Source organism: Ornithorhynchus anatinus, chromosome X5, assembly GCF_004115215.2.
Source record: "Ornithorhynchus anatinus isolate Pmale09 chromosome X5, mOrnAna1.pri.v4, whole genome shotgun sequence".
Taxonomy (NCBI): domain Eukaryota; kingdom Metazoa; phylum Chordata; class Mammalia; order Monotremata; family Ornithorhynchidae; genus Ornithorhynchus; species Ornithorhynchus anatinus.
Genome location: NC_041753.1, coordinates 6,413,513 through 6,421,607, shown reverse-complemented (window position 1 = coordinate 6,421,607; position 8,095 = coordinate 6,413,513).

Below are 8,095 nucleotides of genomic sequence, written 5' to 3'. Positions count from 1 at the left end.
CTCAGTTTCCTCAACTGTAAAATAGGGATTTTTCCCTCCTAACTAAGACTGCAAGTCCCATGCGGTGTCTGACCTGATTAACTTGTATCACCCCTGGCACTTAGAACAGTGTTTGACACATAGTAAGCGCTTAACAAATGCCATTTAAAAAAATATTATCTGGGTTAAAGGATTAGAGTTCAGGTAGGGATAGAATCAGGATGAGGGAGAGAGTAAGGGTTGGGATGAAGTTGGAGTAGGGAAGGGCCAAAAGCAGAGGTAAGGATTAAGTAATAATAGTAATAATGTTTATTAAGGATCATGGTAGGATTAGGTTTAGAGATTTAGAAAAATGCATCTGTGAAGCTCGCTGTGGGCAGGGAATGTGTCTGTTATATTGTTATATTGTACTCTCCCAAGCGCTCAGTACAATACTCTGCACACAGTAAGCGCTCAATAAATGCAGTTGACTGATTATGTCGGTGGTTCCTCACTGGGACCCAGAAGACTCTCGATATCAATCGATCATTCAGTGGTATTTATTGAGTGCTTATTATGTGCCAAGCACTGTGCTAAGTGCTTGGGGGAGAGCACAGTACAAGAGAATTAGCAGAATTCCCTCCCCATAACTTGCTCAGTCATCAGTGGTATTTATTGAGCACTGGCTATGTGCAGAGTGCTCTTGGGAGAGTCCAGTATTGCAGAATTGAGAAGCAGCTTGGCCGAGTGGATAGAGCACAGTCCTGGGAGTCAGCAGGACCTGAGTTCTAATGCCGGCTCCTCCACTCGTCTGCTGTGTGACCTTGGGCAAGTCACTTCTCTTCTCCATACTTCAGTTCCCTCATCTGTAAAATGGGGATTAAGGCTGTGAGTGCTATGCAGGGCAGGAACTGTTTCCAACCCAATTAGTTTGCATCTACCCCAGCACTTAATTAGTACAGTGCCTAGCACATAGTAAGTGCTTAACAAATGCCATTTAAAAAAAAAAAAGAAAGAATTAGACATATTTTTTGCCAGTAACGAGCTTCGTTCTAGAGACCATACGCTTACAGCGAAATCATACTGAACAAGGCAGCCACTTCGATCAGAACCCTTCTCAGAAGCAGAAGGAACTTTCCTCACAAATCACCCCCGACATTCTGCGAATTTTTAACCTCCAGCTCAGCAGCCACATCGTCACCAGTTCCCAAGCGGGTGCTTAGACAATGCGACATCAACACGTCACCCGTTTTGACAGGTCAGTCATTTTCATCACTCCCATTTCTCTTTTCATTGGGCTCATTAAGTCGCCTGACGTCCTCACCCTCCCACAGCCCTGTTGTTCCCGATGCCCTGAACGATGCACACGGACGCTAATAATAATAATGAATAATTATCATACTAGGTAAGCGCTTACTATGTTCCAGGCACTGTACTAAGCACTGGGGAAGATACCAACTAATAAGGTTGGACATAGCCTGTCCCACATGGGACTCATACTCTTAATCACCATTTTTCATATGAGGGACCTGAGGCCCAGAGAAGTGAAGTGACTTGCCCTAAGTCACACAGCAGACATGTGGCAGAGCTGTAATTAGAACCCAGGTCCTTCTGATAGGCCTGGGCTCTATCCACTAGAGCACACTCCTTCTCGAGCTAGAGAGATACCTCAGTTTCCTCCACTCCTCTGGGTTCCAGGAAGTTGTCTGGGACCCTGGGGTGGATCGATCTGGGCCAGGGCTTCGGGTGGAGGAGGGGAACCAGCTCGGGGAAGACGTGATCAGGGAGGCATTGCCGGAAATAAAAAAGCTTCCTCTCTCCGGTCCTCCCCCGCCTTGAGTCTTCCCGACAGGAATTTCCTGATCAGTTTTTTCAACCCATAGAAATCAATCAATCCATTGACGATATTTATTTAATCCATCAATCAATGGTATTTCCTGAGCGCTTACTTCGTGCAGGGGACAGCACTAATCACTTGGGAAAGTCCAATACTGTGGAGTTAGTAGTCAGGTTCCCTCCTCACAAAGGGTTTAAGAGCTAGAGGAGAGATGGACATTAAAATAGATTATGGATAGGGACATTAATGCCGTGGGCCTGAGGGTGGGGTGAATGTCAAGCGCTTGAAGGTGACAGATCCAAATATATAGACAGTCATTCATTCATTCAATTGTATTTATTGAGCGCTTCCTTTATGCAGAGCAATGTACTAAGCACTTAGGAGAGTACAGCAGAAAATAAACAGACCCATTCCCTGTCCACGACAAGCTTACAGTCTAGAGACCACACAGAAGGGAGAGGGAATAGGGGCTTTGAGGACTTATTGGGGAAAAACTTGGAAATGTGATTTTTAGTAAGGCTTTGAGGGTGGGGAGAGTGGCGGTAAGCCATATATGAGGGCTTACTGTGTGCAGAGTGCTGTACTAAGCACTTGGGAGGGGACAGGATACCAGAATTGATAGACAAGTTCCCTGTCCTCAATGAGCTTACAGTCTAGAGATGGAGAGAGACATTAAAATAAATGACGGATACAGACATAAGTGCCGGGCGCTGAGGGTGGGGTGAATAAAGGGTGACTCAGAAGGGAGAGAGAGCAAGAGTAATAATAATAATAATAGTGGCATTTGTTAAGCTCTCACTATTTGCTTAGCACTGGGCAGATGCAAGATGATCGGGTCCCCCATGAGGCTCACAGCCTAAGTAGGAGGTAGAATAGATATTGTAGCCCCATTTTGCAGATGAGGGAACTGAGGCCCAGAGAAGTGAAGCGACCTGCCCAAGGTCACACAGCAGCCAAGTGGCAGAGTGGGGATTAGAACCCAGATCCCCTGACTCCCAGGCCTGGGCTCTTTCCACCAAGCCACATTGCTTCGCTAGTGTTGGAACCATCTACCGTGTGCAGAGCAAGATACCAGAGATTAGATTGTGAGCCCGTCAATGGGCAAGGATTGTCTCTATCTGTTGCCGAATTGTACGTTCCAAGTGCTTAGTATAGTCCACTGCACATAGTAAGTGCTCGGTAAATACTACTGAATGAATGAATGAATGAATGAATGAATGAATGAATGAGGGAGATACAGTAGAGCTAGAAGACAGGAATGATCTCTGCCCGTAAAGAGCTTTCACTCTAATAGGGGACACGCTCACAGTGGAATAATAATAAAGGTGGTGTTCGTTAAGTTCTTACTATGTGCCGGGCACTGTACTAAGCACTGGGGTGGATACAAGCAAATTGGTTTGGTCACAGCCCTTGTCCCACATGGGATTTCCAGTCTTAATCCCCATTGTACAGATGAGGGAACTGAGGCACAGTGACATGACTTGTCTAAGGTCATACAGCAGATGAGAGGCGGAGTCGGGATTAGAACCCAGGTCTTTCTGATTCTCAAGCCCGGGCTCTATCCACTGCTTGGAAATGGAGTCTCTTCAAGCTTGTATAGGAGAAATTCTCCTACTCCCTCTCCCTTCTGCATCACCCTTACACTTGGATTTCTCTCTTTTAAGCACCCCACTTTCAGCACTAACAACCCTCCTGTCCTTATCCGCCACTGATTTTAGAGTCTGTCTCCCCTGTATCAATCAATCATATTTATAGAGCGCTTACTACATACAGAGCACTGTAAGCTCGTTGTATTGTACTCTCGCAAGCGCTTAGTACACTGCTCTGTGCACAGTAAGCACTCAATAAATAAATTTGACTGACTGTATTAAGCACTTGAGAGGGTTCAATGCAACAGAATTAGCAGAATTCTGGGCAGGGGTTGTTTTTACCAACTCTTACAGTGCTATGCACACAGAAAGCACTTTATACGATTGAATGAATTAATGATTGTTAATCATAATTGCGTTTTTTGTTACACACTTACTATGTGTCAAACATCATTTTAAGTGCTGGGGAAGATACAAAAAAATCAGGTCAGACACCGCCCCATGTCCCATACAGGACTCACAGTCTAAGTAGAAGGGAGAACAGGTATTGAATCGCCATTTTGCAGTTGAGGTAATTGAGGCCCAGAGAAGTTAAGTGACTTGCCCAAGGTCACACAGCAGTAAGTGGGCTAGCTGGGATTAGAACCTAGGTCTTCTGAATCCCAGGCCTATGCTCTTTCCACTAGGCCATGCTGCTATTCTCTTGTGTTCGACTCTCCCAAGCGCTCAGTATAGTGCTCTGCACACAGTAAGTGCTCAGTATATAATATTGATAGATTACAGTAGAGCCAACCATTCATTCATTCAATTCTCTCAATCGTATTTATTGAGCACTTACTGCACGCAGAGCACTGGACTAAGCATTTGGGAGAGGACAGTAGAACAGTAGACTCATTCCCTGCCCACATGAAGCTGACAGTCTAGAGGGGGAGACAGACATTCATAAAAATAAATAAATCACAACGGGAGGTAAAAGGCAAAGCACACACTGCTTGTAGGCCCTTAAACCTCAATTCTGAGTTAACCCTAAACTAGATTTTGGGAGAGTCAAAAAGAAAAATCAACATCTCCTTAGTTCCCCAGTCTCACCCTGAGCAGTGAGTGGAAAGGAGGCACTAGATAGGCAAATTTCCTTTCAAAAAGAAGAGATTCTATCAGCAGGGTTTAATCCAGGGTGATTAAGATGCAAATACCACCAAATTAGTATGTAAATGCACAGGCGGGCCTCTTCTGGCTTCAGGGAAAATCCCAGGAAGGGTGCCAGGGTCAGAGGAGGGCAAAACGGGGTGAGAATCATGGCCCCACCGAGTTATGACAGGGTGGGCAGTCAATCTCTGTGCCTCAGTTACCTCACCTGTAAAATGGGGATGAAAACTGTGAGGTCAGTGTCCAACCTATCTTGTATTTACCCCACACTTAGAACAGTGCCTGGCACATAGTAAATCCTTAACAAATACCATTAAGAAAAGCAATCAATCCGTGGTAGTTACTGAGCACTCTGTGCAGAGCACGGTACTAAGCGCTTGGGAGGGCACCATCGGATAGAGTTGGTACTCTAAGATCCCTGCCCTCAGGGAGCTGACAGTTGAGTGGACAAGGGGCCTCAGAAAGTGGAGGGATCTCAAGATGGTACAGGAACCCCAAGGAGAAAGGAGAAGGAAGAGGAAGAAGAGTAGTTGAGCACTGGGGAGGTCAATGAGGAGGGGCGAGGACAGGGTCATATGGAGAGGAAGGGGTTAAGGATCAGAGCCTCTTGCAGCCTTGTCTCCTTTTTTATATATATTTGTTATCAATCAATCAATAGTATTTATTGAGCTCTTATCTTGTGCAGAGCACTATACTAAGTGCTTGGGAGAGTCCAATACAGCAGAATTAGCAGACACATTCCCTGCCCATAACGAATTTACAGTCTAGAGCTACGCGCTTACTATTATGTGCCAGGCACATTAATTCATTCATTCAATAGTATTTATTGAGCGCTTACTATGTGCAGAGCACTGTACTAACTGCTTGGAATGTACAAATCGGCAACAGATAGAGACAGTCCCTGCCCTTGGACGGGCTTACAGTCTAATCTGGGGAGACAGACAAGAACAATGGCGATAAATAGAGTCAAGGGGAAGAACATCTCATTATAACAATAGCAAATAAATAGAATCAGGGTGATGTGCATCTCATTAAACAAAATAAATAGGGCATACACTATGCCTGGCTATGTGGCAGGCACTGTAATAAGCGCTGAGGTAGATCCAGGCTCCTCAGATTGGACACAGTCCCTGTCCCACTTGGGGCTCCCAGTCTCGATCCCCGTTTTATAGATGAGGGAAGTGAGAAGTGAAGCAACTTGCCCAAAGGCACACAGCAGACAAGTGGAGGAGTGGGGATTAGAACCCAGGTCCTTCTGACGTCCAGGCCCGGGCTCTATCCACTAGGCCACACTGCTTCTGTCATACTGGACTCCCCCAAGCACTCAGTCCAGTGCTCCGCTCATAGTAACAGTCAATCAAAGCCACTGATTGATTAATTGATTGAAGAAGTCAAGACAGCAGTGTGGTCTAGTATGAGGACCCTGGGACTGGAAGTCAGAAGGACTTTAGTCCTAATCCCGGCTCCACCACTTACCTGCTGCGTGACCTTGGTCAAGTCACTAAACTTCTCTATGCCTCGGCTCCCTCATATGTAAAATGGGGATCGGGACAGGGACTGTATCCAACCTGATGAGCTTGGATCCACTGCAGCACTTAGTACAGTGTCTGGCACATAGCAAGCATTTGATGAATGCCATCAAACTAAAAATCTCTGTAGCAGAACGGAAGAGGGAGAAACTGAAGTCATAGGTGGGACTGGAGTAGGGGATGGCATCGGGGAGCCGGGGAGTGGGTCCTCTGGCTTCTCCAGTCACTTTTCATTTTGGAGCCTCCTCTCTGCCCCTGACCACCCTGTCCTTCAGTTCCCATCAGCCTCTCCCTGTGGAATAATAGTAATAATAATAATAACAATGGTACTTGTTAAGCACTTACTAGGTGCCAAGCACTGTTCTAAGCACTGAGGTAGCTACAAGTCAATCAGGCTGGACCCAGTCCCTGTCCCAAATGGGACTCCCACTCTTATCCCCATTTTCCAGATGAAGCCACTGAGGCCCAGAAAACTGACTTTCCCGAGGTCACACTGCAGACAGGTGGCGGAGTCCAGGGCGGTGCCAGGCCCCTCGGGAGGGAATTCCGATGGCTGCAATCTCTCAGGGTGGACAGTTGGACAGATGGACAGACATCAGGTCAGGCCAGAGGAGGGGCGCCCATCAGGCCAGGCCAACTGGTTTTTCCAGAAGCCCGAAATCCCAGAACCAGGCCGGGTGAGGCAACTGTGGGGCCTCCCGCCCGGCCCAGTCCGGTGGACGTGCAGCTAAGGTGCCCTCCTCAGAACCGGTTCTGACCTGAGCCGGTCCTGGTGGGGGCTAGGGTGTGGGGATCTCCCAGCACCCATCCCCTTCTCCGTTCCAAAAGGCAAGCAAAAGAGAGAGAGGCCTCACCCTATCTGGCACTCTCTCTCTCTCTCTCTGTCTCTCTGCTGGCCTGGGTGGCATGGTTTTCCCCTGACATTATTGCCCTATAATACTCTTCATTCCAAGACCTCTATTTTGCCCCTCCAGCCTCCCATGCCAGGATTCACTTCTGCCCTCAGCAGAACTCAACTCCATGCTTCCCCCAGGTCTCAGATGACCCCCTCCACCCACCCTCCAGTCCTTCCATCCACCCACGCCTCCCCACTCCCATCCCCATTCCCTTAGCCTGGCAGCCTCCCCCAACACCCCCAGGGGGCCTGAGAGCCCCATCCCCTCAGCAGACTGGCAGGGACAAGAAGAGGAAGGGATCGAGGACAAATAGAGAGTGAGGAGGTCTTGACAGGGCCAAATTAAGGGAGCTGAGGACCAGTAAGAGGGAGGGGAGAAACAGAGCAAAACAGAGAAAAATGCAGGGGGAGAGGTGAGAGGGAGAAGCAGAGATGAGAGGGGCAGGGTGGAGAACTCAAGGTGGGAGAACTCTGGGTGACAGGGACCTGAGGGAAGGAGCCTGAACAAAGAGGGAGAGACTCTGCTGAGGGGCCTTAAAGGAGGGCCAGGGCCTATTGTGGGGAAGGGGGATCAATCAGTCAATTAATCATATTTATTGAGCACTTGGGAGAGTACATTAGAACAATAGACACATTCCCTGCCCACAGTGAGCTTACAGTCCAGAGGGATGTTAAGATTGAGAGATTGAAGGGAGAGAGATTGCAGACCTTCTTTCTCCTGCTTCCCTCCCCTCCCTGGCCCAGGCAGAAATAACCCTCCCGGGAGGAGGAGAGGGTGGGAGCTAGGGTGGAATTTAAATGTATTAGCGTGGCCCCCTGTTTGGGGGTGAACGGGGTTGGGGAGGGCGATGACGGGGGCAAGTCCAGCATGATCCAGTGTGTTGTCCACTTTGACCCTTCCAGGCCCAAGGACCCAGGGCCTTAGGGGGTTCAGGCCCCCTACTCCAACCCTGGAGAAGCCATGGGAATCACAGAATAATAATAATAATTGTGGCATGTGTTAAGTACTTTCTATAGGCCAGGCACTCTACTAGGCGCTGGGGTAGATCCTAGCTAATTGGGTTGGACACAGTCCCTGTCCCACTTAGGTTAAACAGGCTTCATCCCCATTTTACAGATGAGGTCACTAAGACACAGAGAA